The 17925-nt window shown below is 40.1% G+C and overlaps 1 long non-coding RNA gene and 1 pseudogene across 1 annotated transcript; both read left to right on the top strand.

The window, feature by feature from the left end:
- The first annotated feature begins 573 nt into the window (after nucleotides 1-573).
- On the top strand, nucleotides 574-1622 carry LOC133824291 (uncharacterized). The gene is made up of 2 exons (XR_009888513.1): nucleotides 574-960; nucleotides 1156-1622. It is a non-coding gene; the product is annotated as an uncharacterized LOC133824291 (long non-coding RNA).
- A 461-nt stretch (nucleotides 1623-2083) lies between these two features.
- Nucleotides 2084-2932, top strand: LOC133814056 (uncharacterized; annotated as a pseudogene).
- The last annotated feature ends 14993 nt before the right edge of the window (nucleotides 2933-17925 follow it).

Genomic DNA, 17925 nt, shown 5'->3' with positions numbered 1-17925 from the left:
ATAAAATGTATATAAGTACAATTTCTTATTCACGCAATGCCAACTTCTGCTTCTGCACAATCAACTCTTTGAAAAGTACTGATCGTCTTTATCAACTATATTCACAAAGAACCCTTTTCTTATTTTCTTACCTTTTCTTATGCTACACAAAAAATCCCATTTAGATTAGACCGCTTGTATTTTGTACATGGATTATTATATTAATAAGTGGGGATGTACCACCTAATGCTGTAAGAAATTGATGCATCTTCTAGTCTAGTCAAGTTAATATTCATTCTATAAAAAACATATAATATTGGTTTATCTTTGTTAAAACTTGTTTTTTTGATGAAGTTTGTTAAAACTTGTTAATGCATCTAAAAATTGGAATCTTCAAGAGAACGATTAATGGTGTTGAGTCCTCTTTTGTTTTGCTTGTGGAACTGCTGTCTTATCCAAAATGAAAAGAAACTTTCATGATTTTATACAAAAACCCCAAAAGGATGCTTCGAAAACCCCACAACTATAATAGTAGAATAGTTATATATCAATTGATATTTATGAAGTATGGCACTTATACTTATGAGTGGCTTAAAGCACAAGTGATGTTTATATAATATCATAAAAGGGTATTTTTTGTATGGCAATTTTTTGGGTTTCGCTCGTTTCATAAGGGGTAAAAAAAGTACGTGACAATGACATAATACCAACATAGTTATGTATTTCTAGCATGATTGCCTGATAAAGAATAATAATATGCCAAGAAAAAAAGAAAAAAAAGAAATGAAATAGTACCATAGAAGTTACTCTTTGTGCAAGCAAAGCTCTCTCTCAAAGGGCTTAATAAAAACTACCCTAATTTCTTCCAACCTTTCACTTACCACGAAGTACCAGAGCCAATTCTCATAATGGGGTGGCTTCACTCACTCGTCTCCCCATTGAAGAAGCTCTGGGATCGTCTACACTCACAACATAGAAAAGGTAAGTATATCCCAATTTTTTTCTTTACTTTTTTTTTTGCTCATATCTCTCATATAAGTACTTATGGTTTTTGGTTTGAGATTCATTGCCATCATCTCTGCAGATCATCCTTGGCATTATTATATGTTCATATGTTTTTATCTCTCTTTTTTCTTTTCTTCCTTCACTATTTTTTTACAGACTTCAACTTTTCAGGTAGAGGGATATATATACTGTACAAAGATGTGAAATCATGCCCTTGTGAAGATGTGCATGTTCTATGGTCAATATTGGTTGAATCAGGCTCAGCTTCTTTGCATCAGAATGGAAGAGTCTCTCCGGCATTGTAACAACAATAACAACTAAAAGTGGCGAAAGGGATGATGATTCAATCTCCCATGTACATGATTCTCATTACATTATACATACATCTATATATAAGATAAATAATTATCTTTGTTGCTTTTCGTGTTTTGTGTAGTCAAATTGTATATTATTTGGGTTTTCTTAGCTGAATATTTGGAACTTGTTTATTACTCTTAATGGTTGCTTCACTTTGTTAGAGTGAATGGTCAATTCAACTCTTTAGCAAATGAGCCACTACCTTTTTAAAAAAAATATATATCATTAATCAAAAAAGAAAAAACGAAGAAAAGGAAAGAGGTGATTTCATACTATAAAAATGAAGACTACTTACCTACATGTCTCTATTTGTTTGCTTGTTTCTTTTTAGAGTAATGATATGGCACAACATTATAGATAGTGATATGATAGTTTAGCCTAACAAATCACATTTATCAAAATTTGGACTTATTATTTTAAAAAGCATTGTCACTGTTAAATATAGTAAATATTTTGTAAAGTCAATGTATATTGTTAGCCGTATAATTAGTCTCCTATTCTCTAGCCTAAAATCATTCAATGTATATTATTAGTTTCCTGTTATGTAGCCTAGGATTATGCTACAATCTTGTGTATATATTCTGACGATTGATAATGAGAAAGGCAACCAAAACATTCTTTCATGGTATCAGTAGTATAGGGTTTTTATTCTCGATCTCTTTCCGCTGCGCCCTAGCTGTGATTTCCGCCCCTCTTCTTCTTCTTTTCTTTCTTCCCTGTCATTTGTCTTTCTCCGGCAACAATGTCTCAATCTAGAAATTTTCACCCAGCTCTTGCTGTCTCCAACGTTAGGAATCATGTTGCTATTATTCTCGAGATGGAAAACGTGCAATACTCAACATGGGCGGAGTTGTTCAAGGTTCATGCATGTTCGAACAAGGTTCTCCATCACATCATACCTCCTCCGGAAGACAAAGCGAAGGCCACGGTCTAGGAGGAAGATGCCGACATGTGGGCTACTCTTGATGCCACGGTCTTGTCGTGGATTTACGCCACGATATCTAATGACCTTCTACACACCATCCTTGAACCCGATGCTACGACAATGGAGGCTTGGAACCGTTTGCGTGACATTTTCCAAGACAATAAGCATTCCTGTGCGGTCAATCTTGAGCAACATTTTTCAACCACCAAGATGGAAAATTACCCCAATGTATCGGCATACTGTCAACGGCTAAAGTCCTTGGCCGATCAATTGAAGAACGTCGGGGCTTTGGTGTCTGAGAGTCGTTTGGTGCTTCAACTTGTCTCTGGTCTCACTACTCCGTACCGTGGTGTGGGTACAATGATCCGACAAAGTGATCCCCTCCCTCCTTTTAATCAAGCTAGGTCCATGCTTACTCTTGAGGAATCAGGCTTAGCTAAGGAGGCGACAATGGCGTCCGATTCTGCCATGGTCGTTGCTCCGAATGAGGACGATGGCTCCTCCTTTGTTCCCTCTCATTCGGGACAGGGGAGGGTGCCGCAACATTCTGGCCGAAAACAGCAACAGAATGGCCGAAAAAATTCAGGCGGCCGCGGCAATGGCAAGCAGAACAAGGGCGGCAACGGTGATCGTTCCAGCAAGGCTGGCCCGCAAGGACAGCCATAGCAACAGAGTCCATCCTGGGGGTGGGGTCCGTTTCCTAACTGGGGGTGGTCTCAGTGGGCTCCTCCCCCCTGCCCTATGCCTACCCAAGGATGGGCTCGCCCACCTACTGCCACCTTTGGACCTGGGGTGTTGGGCCCACGCCCCCAGCAGCAAGCATATCAGGCTTTCACTGCTCCTGTGGCTCCTTCTTTCAATGGTCAGACTAGTTCGTATGTGCCTACAGACATTGCTTCGGCTATGCACACCATGACTCTAAATCCACCTGATCCTACTTGGTATAATGACACCGGCGCTACATCACATATGACCTCGTCAAATGGTAATCTCTCGTCTTATTTTAATTTGAGCAATCATAATTCTGGTATTATTGTCGGAAATGGTCATTCAATTCCTATTAGTGGCTATGGTCATACATGTTTGCCCTCTCCTAATCCTCCCTTGTCATTAAAAAATGTTCTTCATGCTCCCAAAATATCAAAAATTTAATTTCTGTTAGGAAATTCACTACTGATAATTCTGTTTTGGTTGAATTTGATCCATTCGGTTTTTCTATGAAGGATTTTCAGACGAGGATGCCTCTACTGAGGTGTGATAGTCAGGGTGACCTATATCCTCTCAAATCTATCCACAATCAAACTACTCCATCAACCTTTGCAGCCATCTCTTCCTCACTTTGGCATGATCGACTGGGTCATCCGGGTGCTCCTGTGTTAAATGCTCTTAGGGTCAATAAAAGCATTGATTGTAATCGAAACTCTAATTCTATTATTTGTCGTTCTTGTGTGTTCAGAAAACATATTAAGTTGCATTTTGCTTCTTCTACTTCGAGTACTTCTTTACCTTTTGATATTATTCATAGTGATATTTGGACTTCACCTATTCTGAGTTCTGCAGGGCATAGATATTACGTGTTATTATTGGATGATTTTTCTAATTTTTTGTGGACATTTCCTTTGGGTCAAAAATCAAAGGTTTATGAGAAGTGTATGATTTTTAGGGCTCATATTGTTACCCAATTTGAACGTAATATTAAAACTATGCAATGTGATAATGGGAGGGAATTTGACAATGGACCTTTTTGGGATTTTTCTAAGGAAAATGGTATGTCATTCCGTCTCTCTTGTCCTCACACCTCTCCTCAAAATGGGAAGGCCGAACGGAAAATTCGGTCTATCAATAATATCACTCGTACTCTTCTCTCTCATGCATCCCTTCCCCCTTCTTTTTGGCATCATGCATTACAAATGGCAACATATCTTCTTAATATTATTCTGAGCAAACTTTTGGGTAATAAGTCTCCTCTTCAAATTTTAGATCAAAGGGTTCCCTCATATTCTCATCTTCGGGTTTTTGGGTGTCTATGTTATCCTCTTATTCCTTCCACTAAAATCCATAAATTGCAGGCTCGATCTACTCCTTGTGTCTTTTTGGGTTTTCCACCTAATCATCGTGGTTATAAATGCTATGATTTGTCATCCCGTCAAATTATCATTAGTCGCCATGTCATTTTTGATGAGAATGTCTTTCCCTTTGCATCACTGCATTCCCCTTCATCACATACATATGATTTTTTGGATAGTGGTCTCTCTTCTTATGTATTAGATCACCTTCAACAATCTGCTGCTCCTCTTCCCACATCGCCAGCCCAGGCCCACACTCCTCCCCAACCGGATCCACTTCCGGTCTTCCCTGGCCCAGGCCCAGCAGCTCCCCCCTCCCCAACCACTCCTCCTTCCGCATCTCCCATCTCTCCTCCTACAATTCCTACTCCCCTTTATGCCTCACGCATGACCCAACCTTCACCAGGCCCAGTCATTGCTCCGCCTTCCAATACTCCTCTTCCTATGCCTACTATGGTCACTAGAAGACAACATGGTATTTACAAACCCAACCCAAAATACCAAGCATTACACACCACGGTTTCGAAGTCCCCTTTGCCTCGAAACCCAATAGCTGCGCTTCGTGATCCAAATTGGAAAATGGCCATGGATGATGAATATCATGCTCTTATGAAAAATAAGACACGGGATTTGGTGCCCCGACCTCCTGGTGTTAATGTTATTCGGTCTATGTGGATTTGTACTCATAAATTTAAATCTAACGGTGATTTTGAGAGGCATAAAGCCCGTCTTGTAGGTGATGGGAAAACTCAACAAGTTGGCATTGATTGTGGGGAAACTTTTAGTCCGGTTGTCAAACCGGCAACTATTCGCACTGTTCTCAGTCTTTCTCTTTCTAAGGCATGGCCAATTCATCAATTGGATGTCAAGAATGCCTTCCTTCATGGTGAGCTTCAAGAAACAGTATATATGCATCAACCGGTGGGGTATAGGGATCGTACCCATCCAGATTATGTTTGCCTCTTGCGTAAGTCTTTGTATGGGCTTAAGCAAGCTCCCAGAGCTTGGTATAAGCGCTTTGCTGATTTTGTTATGTCTATCGGTTTCACTAATAGTCGGTGTGACAACTCATTGTTCATTTACAGCAAGGGGTCAGAAATGGCTTATATTTTATTATATGTTGATGACATTATTCTTACTGCTTCGTCTCATGCTCTCCGGTGCTCTATTATGGATCTTCTTAGTTCTGAATTTGCTATGAAGGATCTTGGTCCATTGAATTATTTTTTGGGTATTGCGGTGACTAGACATAAGGGTGGTATGTTCCTTTCTCAACGCAAATATGTCGAAGAAATAATTGAACGTGCCGGAATGACCTCTTGTAAATCATCGGCTACTCCGGTTGACACCAAATCAAAGGTTAGTGCTACATCTAGTGCTCCCTTTGATGATCCTACTCTGTATTGGAGTCTTGCAGGGGCTCTACAATACCTTACCTTCACGAGGCCGGATATCTCGTATGTCGTCCAACAGATTTGTCTCCATATGCATGATCCAAGGATGGACCATATGTCTGCTCTCAAACGGATTATTCGGTATGTTCAGGGTACATTAGATCATGGCCTACATTTGTATCCATCGCCTTTTTCCTCTCTGGTATCTTACATTGATGCAGATTGGGGTGGGTGCCCTGATACGAGGAGATCTACATCTGGTTATTGTGTATTTTTAGGGGACAACTTGGTCTCTTGGTCGTCTAAGCGTCAACCCACATTATCTCGTTCTAGTGCCGAGGCCGAGTATCGTGGGGTGGCGAATGTGGTTTCTGAATCATGTTGGCTTCGAAACCTTCTCTTAGAGTTGCATTGTCCGATTAAGAAAGCTACTTTGGTGTATTGTGACGATGTCAGTGCTATTTATTTGTCGGGTAATCCAGTTCAACATCAACGTACAAAGCATATAGAAATGGATATCCATTTTGTCCGAGAGAAGGTTGCACGTGGACACGTCCACGTTCTCCATGTACCCTCCCATTATCAAATAGCCGATATTTTCACTAAGGGTTTGCCACAGGTGTTATTTGAAGATTTTCGGGACAGTCTCAGCGTTCGTAAACCTCCCGTTTCAACTGCGGGGGAGTGTTAAATATAGTAAATATTTTGTAAAGTCAATGTATATTGTTAGCCATATAATTAGTCACCTATTCTCTAGCCTAAAATCAGTCAATGTATATTATTAGTTTCCTGTTATGTAGCCTAGGATTATGCTACAATCTTGTGTATATATTCTGACGATTGATAATGAGAAAGGCAACCAAAACATTCTTTCAGTCACATCTAAAATTTAAGTATATATTTTGATTGGATATATGATTACTCTTTTTTTATGTGTGGTCCACTGTTTTTTGCTTTACCAAAAACAGTAATTTTATTAAAGACTTGATTGTTGGCATATAATGCTTCTACCTTTTTATTCAATTCTCTTGGTTTAGTGGCATTAAAAAAAGTTTAATGGCATTTAAGATCTCTTATAGATCTACCATGGCAATGTTAATGCCAAAATTTTACGTTTAAGCGGTAAATTATATATACATGCATCCAATTACATGGAAATTTGAGTATGTGCTATTTTATTTTGTGTGCCAAAACACCAAGAATAACATGTATTAAAATTTACGATAAGTAGGTGAAATGTGCTTAATTTATAAAATAATACTAAATAATGGAAACTCCTTTGTAAATAATTTTTTTAATAAAATTTTATTTAGTTGAAATTATTTTTTTAGTGTGAGAATTTTTTTTAAGACTTTGTCCTAAAACAATTAAAAGATACGGTTTGAATTATTAATGAAAATAAATTAAGTTGATCTAAGCAATTAATTCAACAAATTTAACAACTTGACATCACTTAGATCAATTAAACAATATATAATAAATTGATTTGTACATAAATTAATTCAAAATAAATTGTTCAATATATTTAAACGCAATGAAAAATAATTAAATATCAGCTAAAGTACCTGCTGAAGTACACTCTCTAAGTTATATTCACACCATACTTGACGGCTAAACACCCTACACTACACTCCTTTGGTTTAACTTTGACACCATACTTGACGGCTACATATAGCCCGATGAGTTAATTTTGAAGTCAAGCATAATAAATGGATAGGTATCTAGCTAGTATTTCTAACATAAGTACGAGTTCCAAAAAAAAACTTAAATAGAGGAACTGATATGGAATTTAGCTTATATATAAGAACCAAAAATAATATAAACCTTTAATAAAATATATATTTTTTTATATGTATATTATAACTTTTTTATATATGTATTAATAAAAAATTTCTTCCATAGGGAAATTGTATCTACGACGATTAAGTGAACTTTGATGGAGGATTTTCTTCGAATGAAGGTCCTTGAAATTGTAATAGTTGGAATAGAATTCAATGAAGACATCTCATTCTCCATGCAAAATTTAGAAACAGACATAAGATTAGAAGTCAATTTTGGAACATGAAAAACATTGTGTAAGTGAAAAGAATGAGCAGAGGTAACAACATGTGATTCACCAATTGAGCTAATGGGAAGAGATTTACCATTGCCAACAGTCACAGATTCAGTACCCGTTTAGAGGTTGGCTTGTTCAAGGTTTGAAGAACCGGGAGTGAGGTGATGAGATGCCCCAGAACCGAGAAGCCAAGTATCATCAGCAACGGTATTGGCGTTGGCAATCATTGCTGAAGTAGAAGTCGATTGACTGTGGGGTGTAGCAGATGGAGCTGGTAAATTCGGGTCGAACCTCCTGTAACATTGAAAGGCAGTATGGCATGATCGTTGACAGAGTTGCAAACAATTCTTGGGCCAGAGCTGTTGTTTCTTGGAGGTTGTCTGCGACTGGATGAGGGAAAAGAACCATGGCTGGGATTCTGAGATTGAGGACCACGACCTTGAGGGGTTTTGGACCATGGTTGGGATCGTTGTTGATAAGCCGCATTAGCAACAATAGGCGTGCACTCATCAATGGATTGTTGTTGCTCAAGTCTTGATTCATGAGGAAGGAGCAGACATGTGACATGTTCGAAAGTGACGGCCTTCGATTTGGATGCAATAGAAACCACAAATGAGTTGTAATCAGTGTTTAAACCAGCAAGAAGATAAAGCACCTGATCTTTTTCAGAGACTCTTTTTGAACAGACGGCTAGTTGGTCTGCAAGGGCTTTAACTTTCATGATGTAATCGATCATGGAAAGACCACCCTTCTTGATTGTCTGTAATTGAAGTTGAAGCTGCATAACACGAGCGTTGGAGGTTGAGGAGTAGAGTTGACGAAGGGCAGACCAGGCAATGGCACTCATATTGTGACCAACAATTTGGGACATCAATTCTTGAGTGAGAGACAAATAGAGCCAGCTGAGAATCAATCTATCTTTCCTGCGCCAGGTGACGAAGTCTGGGTTCAGACCAGGAATACCATCGATAGTCTGGGCTGGGGCAGTGTTGGAACCATCGAGGAAATCCTCGATTCCATTTGCGATTATAACGTTCTCCATCTGGGCACTTCAGAGAAGAAAATTCTGATGGTCTAACTTGACTGGTAAGGCATGATTCAATGCTTGTGACAGAGAAAGAAATTGCTGTTGTTGAGCGGATAACGCAGAGAAATTGGGGAAGAGGATGGGGCTGTGACACAGCTTTGTGGAGGATCATCATTGTCGAAGGCGAAGGTCGCCATTGGTGAAGCAAGAAATCAAGAAGTAACGACCTTTGGGCTTGATACCACGTGAGAATTGAGTGAAGAGGGACAAGTGTTTGAGAAATGAAATGCTCAGACCGTAAATGATCTAAGAGCAGAGCCTTGTTTATATAGAAGGGAAATACACTGTACAAAACAAGAAACAAGGACTCAGTCAACTGACCAAGACTATTACAGAGAGAGAAAAAGAATAACTAACTGAAAGTTCGTTGTTACAAATAAAGGATAGCTAAACTAAGTAAAGTTAATTTTCTCTAACAGTATCATCTACGGTTATATTTTATATATATTTTTTTCATTTTTATACAGTTTATATGTTTTATTTATTTCATTTTTACGGTTTTTATTGTAATTATTTGAAATCGAGAGTATAAACTCAAAAAAAAATATATATATATATATATAAACCATTTAACCTATATTTTTTACTCACACAACGCTGTATTTCTTTGGAAGGATATTTATTTGTGTTTGTTGACCCTCGAATTAGCCAACGATACGGAGTCAAGAATACAACAGGATATAAAACGATACTTGAAAAGATAATCTAATGGAAAGGGAAAAAACACCAAGGAATTATAGTGGTTCGGCCCCAGTGATTGGTAATGACCTGCGTCTACTTAGTGATATTGTTATTATTGAATCTTAAAGTCGTGATGAAAGAACTAGGGTTCTTGAGTTTCACAAACCTTAGACGTAATACAATAAGATGGTAACAACTCACTTTAGCTCTTTTTCTCTCAATCTTAAGCAAAAAAGCTAATGAATCCAAAAGTCCCTTCCTTGAGCTATTTCATGCATATTTATAGGCTCAAGGAGGGTTACACATGCTAACGTGTGTTATCTTTCCTTAATAATCGTGTATCAAGGATCATTATGAAGAAATATTCAAATGCAGTTAATATTAGATTATAACTTAAGAAGGAAATAAATCGGGCTTCACGACCAGCCTCGTCGTACCAAAATTAACACTGACGATGAGGCGCGCTTCTGGTCGATAGTCGAACAGCACCTTTGCCCTTTAATTCTGCCACGTGTCAATCCATGTGTAAATAATCTTTGCCACGTCATCAAAAACCATTTTTGGGTAAACATTTACCCCCAAGTTTACTTATTGCGATCAGCAATAAGTAAACTTAGGAAACTGACTCTTCGAATACCCCACGAAATCTGTCAGAACCGTCCATGCCTTCTCGAAAAAGGTGACCAATCATGTCTAATCAGGTCCTTTCAGTTTCCCGAGAATGTGTCCGATGGCTATCACGCTTCCCCACTCCTTGAAAAATTACCTTTAATGATTATCTTGGTAACCGCTCCTCGGCTAGTATAAATAATGACCATTCAGAATCATTTTTCACATTTTACATACTTTTGCCTTCCTGAAGAACATTGAAGAACTCGTGTTCCAGAGCCCAGAAATTTTCAAACATCTACACGCGAACGTTTAAAGCTTTCACCTTCGGACTTCACTCTTTACCTGAGTAAGTTTTATGAACTTTCTTGTTTTTTTAAGTTACCATATTAAACCGCTTCATGCCTGCCTTCATCTCTGAACCCTTTCGTGTTCTTGGCTGAAAATGTATGGGGAATGTTTGCATGTTGATAGATGATTAATAGGGTAATGAAATATTGTTCCGTAGGAGTTAGGAACCAGTTTGGTAGTCGAGATTGTAGCTTTAGGGCGTAAAATCGACGTAAAAATTTGATTTTTAAGCTAGGTGAAAAACTGGGTTTTTCCCGCCCCTTCGGAGTCGAAAAAGCTTTTTCCCAAAAACTTTTTACTGTCGCTTTTCAATCTATTTTTCAAACTGCTCGTATAGAACTTAGTGTTTCTGTTAGAATGCTGCTGGTCGTATACGCGAGCAACGTTATTCCAACTTTCAACACAAGCTTTTAAGCTTTACGTCTTATCTCCCCCTTTCTCTGTTCGCAGCTTTCATGCAAGATCCATGGGGAGGAGAAAAATCCATCGACGACGACTTATTGGCTCAGCTGCTTGAGGACGAGGAGCAACCGTCACCGCTAATACCTAACATCCCTTTTTCTCGTGCCACTTCAAACACTCCATCTACCCTTATTCAAAATATGGCTCGAGAAAAAACTACAGCCCAGAAAAAGAAAACTCCCAATCCTTCAAATCAGCCTGCTCCTTGGGCTGAAATTCCCTCGACCAGTGGTCGAGCAGAAAATACTCCTAACCCTAATATCCAAACTCATGCTCAGCCCAGAAATGTCATTCAACCAGATGTTGAATGGTATGTTGTCTCTGAAAGCCGGGTGACGATCAGGATGATCGCCAACTACATTAGGAAATATGGACTCCCGGGGTGACATTAGTTCGACCCAACCAAGACCAACGGGCGAACTTGCCCGGAGGCGCCTTCAGTGCCTGGTCGAGATACCATATTGAGGCAGGGGCTACCTTGTCTCTCCATCCATTCTTCCAAGGGGTGGTCAACTACTTTGGGGTCGCCCCTTTCCAAATAACCCCCAACGGGTATAGAATGCTCTCTGCACTCTATATCCTATATAGCCACAAAAAATGGCATGTGCCAACACCCCATGAGGTTAATTACTTGTTTGACCTCAAGTCTAACCCCAACCAAGAAGGTACGGGGTTCTTTCATTTCTGTCATCAGGAAACTGGGTGCACCTTCCTGACCGACACCACCCATATATTGAATGTGGGGAGGTACTACCAGGAGTACTTCCTCACGACCGACATGGTCGCGAACAACCTGGCCTTCACGCAAGGAGGTAATGCCTTTGAACCACTGGTTGTCAGTTTTTCTTTAATTTTTTCTCTACATTTTCTTAGATTTTTAATGCCTTTCAGGCCCACGGTTGCGACCAGACCCCACTCCAGATATGGAGTTAAGATCAGCTCTCTTGGCCAGTATGACTGACGTGGAAAAAAGCGTCAAGCATCTGGTCACAGAGGCTAACCTTAGGCTGGTCGGCATTTTGGCCCCTCATCAGGATGTGAGGGAGTCAACAGAGGGGAGTGCTACCGGCGGAGAGGTTCCCGAGCAGCACCCAGCTGTGGAATAACCTCTTCCGAGGAAGGCCACTGGAGTAACAATCAGGGAACCTTCCAGCACTCCGCAGGCTACTGCTCCCCCTGCCCCAAAGGGAAAAGGAAAAAAGAAGGCCACTGAACCCCCCACTCCCATCGACGAGTCTTCAGATGAGAACGGTACTGATCTTTCGCTTTTAGATAGTTTGCCAATTCCCTGTCATCTATTTGACAGGGATGGCAACTTTAAGTATACTCCAATCTTAAGTTCAGATTTCTTCTAGGCAGTAAGTAGTTTAGTATGTAATGTAGCGACCAGTAGTTGTAGCGTGGGTACTTTACTTATAATCTCTTCGCTTTCATTTTTAGCCTCGTATAAATATCTTGTCTCACTGCTCATGTTGTTTCCTTTTGTGTAGATATGGACTCTGAGGACGTGTTCGAACATTACAAGGCTATTGCCGCCTCTTCTGGCAAGAAAAAGGACAGCAAGAGGGCTCGAGGGGAGAGCAGTAAAACCACCTCAAAGAAGGCTCGAACCGATGATCCTCTAGCCGCAGTCCCTTTGAAGGAGAACATACCACCTCCATTTCCACTCGAGCAGCCGGCCTCAACTCCTCTGGTCGACCAACATTCCAATCCTCTAACACCCGTCGACCAGCAGCCTACTCCTCAGGCCCCTAGCAGCCAAACACAGCGTAATCATCCCAAAGGCTCCCTGTCCAGCATTGTGGTCAGCTCAGCCAGGGAGAGGATATACAAGCTCTCCAAACATAAACGCAGTCAGGAGGCTATTACTGAAACCATTTCCATGGAGCCTGACCAAATACTCAACCGAGGGCTGAACAAGATAGTTAGCGTAAGTCATTTCCTGATGCTGGATAATTTATTTTCGATTCTTTGCCATCACTTTATCCTTTTTTATCTGATTACAGGGACTACTGACCATGACCGTTGGCTGGCGCCATGCTGGAGCGATGGTGTCCCGGGCCAAAAATTTCAACACTAGGCTCACCGAGGCTAAGAAATCACTCGACGAGAAAAACACTGAGTTGCTTGAGAGGAACAACGAGCTAACTAAACAGAATGGTGAGTTTCTTGAGAAGAATACGGAGCTGTCTAAGCAGAAAGAGGAACTGCTCGAGAAAAAAGCCACTCTGACCGAGGAGCTGCTGGAGGTTCGGAATGGCCTGAAGAAATCCAATGAAGACAAAGAAAAATTTAGGGAAAGCGCCAAACTCAACTACCAGTAGTCTGTACATCTCGAGCTTGATTTGATTGCGAGCATGCAAGAGATGGAGGAGCTGGAGAAGTGCATGAAGGAGCTTGAGGAAGCTGAAGCCAAGAACTTGGAGAAGTACAAGGAAGCCACTCATCTTTGCTTCTACAAGTTTTGGAAGCACAACCGGGAGGCTAACTTCAACTATCTGTCAGAATGCCTCAGGCAGACTCTAATGTCTTAGTGTGCCATTCGCCTAGAGGAAGAAGAGAGGGCTAAAGTACATGCTTCCCCGGAGATTTCTCTGGCAACAGGGATAGATGGTGCAGACAATGAAGCTCGCGCAGCTGTCGACCAGGACGTTCCTCAAGACCCTCCAGCCCCTTAGTCTTTTTCCTTTTTCTCCTTTGATATTTTAATTACACGACCTACTAGTCGTGATGTAAAGACACTAATTTTTTATTGCTGCGCGGGCAGCTATTTTCCTTTTAATCAGACAATTAAATCCGAGAAGTATTGCACGCGGTGTAAAGTAATTCATTTTTTATATTATAACATATATTTATTTTATTATAATATCTATTCGCATGACCGAACTTAGCATAGCACTTTGGTTTGATTTAACAAAATAACAAAATTTTGAAAATACTCTAAGTACCCTAGCATGCTTTCACTTATTTTGCTCATGTGTTTACATACCTTTTAACGATATGCTTTGCTTACTTGTACCTTATATGCCCCCCAAGTGATCGAGGAGCTTTAGGTCCTTGGTCACTTGCCTTGACCAGAACCTGTTCGAACATTACCACTCGTAGTAATATAATTAGAATTATAATACAACAAACAACACACGTAATGAGCAAATACTTGTAATAAATACAATAATTGGCAAGAAATGACTGGCTGTGCACAGTCCCTTATATTTCTCGTAATAAATGGACGAAATATGTTTGTACGAGTGATCAATAAGATCTTACACTTATAAGCAATCGGTCACATAAAATGACCAACCCTTTTTCAAAACTTGTAAAAAGTAAAATTATTACAAGCCAATTCTTTAAGAAGAATTGTTTATTGGTAATACTTGCGCAGGTGTTCTCCATTCCAATAGCGAGGAACGAGATCTTTGTTTAAGCGTGCAAGTTTATAGGTGCCTGGGTGAAGGACTTCTTCAATCTGGTATGGCCCTTCCCAATTAGGTCCGAGTACTCCAGCAGCTTGGTCGCAGGTGTTTAGAAAAACTCTTCAGAGTACAAGATCTCCAACATTGAACTTTCTTTCTCGCACTTTAGAGTTGAAATACCGGGCGACTTTCTGCTGGTATGCAGCTACTCGGAGTTAGGCTTGTTCACGTTTCTCATCGATTGAGTCAAGGGATTCCATCAATAGCTGGCTGTTCGAATCTTGATCGTATGTTATTCTGCGATGCGAAGGCGAATCTAACTCAACAGGCAACATAGCTTCATATCCATAAGCCAAAGAGAATGGAGTATGACCCGTTGCTGTTTGGTGGGAAGTTCTGTACGACCAAAGTACCTTAGGCAATTGTTCTGGACACGCCCCCTTAGCTTCTTCTAGCCTTTTCTTCAGTGTATCCTTCAACGTTTTGTTGACTACTTCAACTTGTCCATTCTCTTGGGGATGAGCAACTGAAGAGAAGCTCTTGATAATACTATGTCGCTCGCAGAAATCCATGAATAAATCACTGTCAAACTAGGTGCCATTATCCGAGACGATCTTCCTTGGTAATCCATAGCGACAAATGATGTTTTTGATCACAAAATCCAGCACCTTCTTGGTCGTTATGGTTGCAAGTGGTTCAACTTCGGCCCATTTGGTGAAGTAGTCGACGACAACCACAACATATTTGACACCGCCTTTTCCCGTGGGCAAAGATCCGATTAGGTCGATACCCCAAACTGCAAACGGCCACGGGCTTTGATCTGTTTAAGCTTATTAGGGGCTGCTCGTGGAATTTTGGAGAATCTCTGGCATTTATCACACTTTCGCACGAATTCCATCGAGTCTTCATTCATCATTGGCTAGAAATATCCTTGCCTTAGGATCTTTTTTGACAAACTCTGCCCCCCAGCGTGGTCTCCACAAAAACCTTCGTGTACCTCTTTCATCAATTCTTTGGCTTTCTCCTTTGTAATACATCTGAGGAGTGGCATTGAGTATCCCCTTTGGTACAAAATTCCATCGACCAGGATATACCTAGCAGCTTGTCGCTGAAGGGTCCTGGCTTTGTTTCTGTCCGTTGGTAACACGCCTTGCGTCAGATACTCTACATATGGTGCCATCCATGTATCTGCCATCTAGATTACCAGAGTGGTCTCCTCTGCTTGGATGCTTGGTGTAGATAGTCGTTCGACTGGCACTATGTTCAGAGTATCAGCATCCTTCGTACTTGCTAATTTGGCCAAAGCTTCCGCGTTGGAATTCTGATCGCGATGTACTTGCTGGAGACTGTATTTGTCGAACTGAGCCAATAGATCTTTTGTTTTGTTCAGATAGGAAACCATCTTTAAACCTCGCGCCTGGTACTCTCCATGACTTGATTCACCACCAGCTGAGAATCACTATAGATGTCAAGCACTTTTATATTCATATCCTTAGCTAACCGCAATCCAGCGAGTAGTGCTTCATATTCGACCTCATTGTTAGAAGCAGTGAAGTCAAATCTGATTGTGTAGTGAAATCGATGCCCCTTTGGCGTTATCAATATTACTCCTACCCCAGCGTGGCACTCGTTAGAAGAATCGTCTGTAAATAATTTCTACGTGGGTGCTTGGATCTGACATTCAGGCTCGTTAGGCTCTTCAGTCTGCTCGCCATTCGTAAGTTCAGTGAATTTCGCAATGAAGTCAGCCAAGGCTTGTCCTTTTATCACTGCTCGTGGCAAGTAAGATATGTCGAACTGCCCGAGTTCGACTGCCCATTTTAGCAATCTACCTGCAGCCTCTGGTTTTTGTAAGACTTACCAAAGAGGTTGGTCGATCAAGACCGTAATTGGATGAGCTTGAAAGTAAGGTCGCAGCTTCCTAAAGGCCAAAACTAGGCAATAGGCTAGTTTTTCGATGGGCGGGTACCGCTGTTCTGCTCCAATCAGCTTTTGCTTACGTAGTAGACAACCTTCTGCACGCCTTCTTCTTCCCTTACTAAAACGGCACTAGCAGCGTATTCCGTGATTGTCAGGTAGATGAACAAAATTTCTTTATCGACTAGCTTTGACAGGATGGGTGGTTGCGCCATATGCGTTTTTAGTGGTTGAAAGGCCCGTTCGCACTCCTCTATCCATTCAAACTTCTTATTGCCTCTAATTAGATTGAAGAATGGGACGCACTTATCTGTTGACTTTGAAATAAATCTGTAGAGTCCAAGAACTTTACTTAGCTAGTTATTTAGTAGTATTATAATATGTTTAGTATTATCTATGTAACTGTGGATTTTTGGTTCAGACCGGGAATTATTTGGACACTCATAGTAGTACTTATAGATTTTCTAAGTTTAATCTATAGTTTAAGAATATTAAGTATAACCTAAGGTTTGATTAATGTGACTGATATTAAGGATTATATTTATTATATTATAAGGTTTAAACATCAACCAATAGGATTTTAAGCACATGTTATGAATGGTGATTAAGGATTAAGTATTTTTTAGGATTAAATTTAATAAGGAGTAAAGTTTGAATGTTATAGGGTCAGTCAGCAGCTTTGAATACGTTGAGGGCTTAGTCAAGGCTGTTTACTCCATTCAAACTTAGCTAAAAATGTGTAATTTCGTGTTTAAATATTCAGCGTGTGCCGACATATCGCAGCTATAGGGGGCGATATGTCGCAGTACGTAGATACGGAAAACACGAAACGATGCACGGTCGCCTCGGGCATACTGGCCCAGGCGATATATCGCCTACAGGGGGCGATATATCGCCTCCTCCAGCATAAATTCAAACTCTTTTGAATTCATTTCCTTTCAGCCATTCAAACTCCTTCAACAGTCCAGCATCTTTTGAACGAGTCTTCAGCCTCTGCTGAACAATTATTCAAATGATTTTCACCTAAAAAGCCATTATTTTTATTCAAGTAAAATCAAGATACTTTCATTCCCAAACTCTATAAATAGGACCTAGTACCCAGCCATTTCTTCACCTTTTACTCTAAGTTCAGAAGCTGCTAGTGTTAAGTGAGTGTGAGAGTTTAAACACCTGGTTTGGGAAAATCATAAGCTTAAACATCATAAGCTTATCAAACACTTTGGGAAGTGAGGTTCGTTAGTATTTCGGTTGTGGTTAGATTGATCTTGCAAGTCTTTGAGGTAACCAAAACTCTAGTTCATTTCTGTATTATGTTATTTTCTTTCTCATAGTCTTCTACTCAATCTCTAACCTTAATCTCTATTTTGGTTAGGGAATCTAAGTTCTTGAGCACATAAGTTTCGGTAAGCATGTCTCTCAAATGGTTTAGTCTTCTCATTTCCTTTTCATCTCTTTCCTTCTTTCAACTCACTCTTGTTCATTATGGTTTTAGGAGTGTTCCAAAAGTCCCAACTCAGTCCATTATATCCCGGTAACTTTGGTAAGGAAAATAGGCTAGAATCTATATGTTTATGTTTATGTTTATGTTATCTTATGTGTTATGTTATGATATGTTATGAATAT

The sequence above is a fragment of the Humulus lupulus genome, chromosome 1 (assembly GCF_963169125.1).
Source record: "Humulus lupulus chromosome 1, drHumLupu1.1, whole genome shotgun sequence".
NCBI classification, from domain to species: Eukaryota; Viridiplantae; Streptophyta; class Magnoliopsida; order Rosales; family Cannabaceae; genus Humulus; species Humulus lupulus.
The sequence above is the reverse complement of the archived record's forward strand: the minus strand, read 5'-3'. Positions and strand labels throughout refer to the sequence as shown.